Consider the following 693-nt stretch of genomic DNA (forward strand, 5'->3'; position numbering starts at 1 on the left):
AACACCCACCCCCCGCCGCCGAGCTCGGAGGAGCCCGCAGTTGCGCACCCGCGGGGTCGCGTCGGCGGCGCATTGATGGAGAAACTCTCGGCACCGCAGCCGTCGTGCGGGAACGCTCGCGATGCCGAGCCCGAACTCGAAGCTGTTCCCCGGGACGCGTGGAGCGCTGAGCGGGAGACGACCGGCGCAAGAGGTGGCAAGAAGAAGAATTATCAGCGCTACCCCAAACCACCATACTCGTACCTTGCAATGATTGCCATGGTGATTCAACGCTCTCCGGAGAAGAAGTTAACTTTAGCGGAGGTAGAGTGGAATACAAAACACGCTTCGGACTGCAAATGCACGCAATGTCGCTTTGGGTGTTGTTTTACGCACGGACCTGTTTAACTTTGGAAGTCATGAACTCGGATAATACATTCAAAGAGGACATTTCTTCAAGTAAACAAGATCTCGTCGTTGTCTATACGATGGGTGTTGTGTGAATGTTACAAAAAACACACACACACACAGCAAAGCTTATTGACAGTTGAGTGACTGACAGCCATGCCATTACAGTGCTGTATTGTATTGGGCTTGCTGTGATAAGCTCGTGCTACAGAGAAACCGCAGATAGTGATCTGTATCACGAACATCATTAGATCCAGTACGGTTCATTAGCCTCGACATGCATCTCAAATACAGGACATTTCATTT

The sequence above is a fragment of the Hippocampus comes genome, unplaced genomic scaffold, assembly GCF_001891065.2.
Source record: "Hippocampus comes isolate QL1 unplaced genomic scaffold, H_comes_QL1_v1.1 scaffold514, whole genome shotgun sequence".
In the NCBI taxonomy this organism is placed as follows: domain Eukaryota; kingdom Metazoa; phylum Chordata; class Actinopteri; order Syngnathiformes; family Syngnathidae; genus Hippocampus; species Hippocampus comes.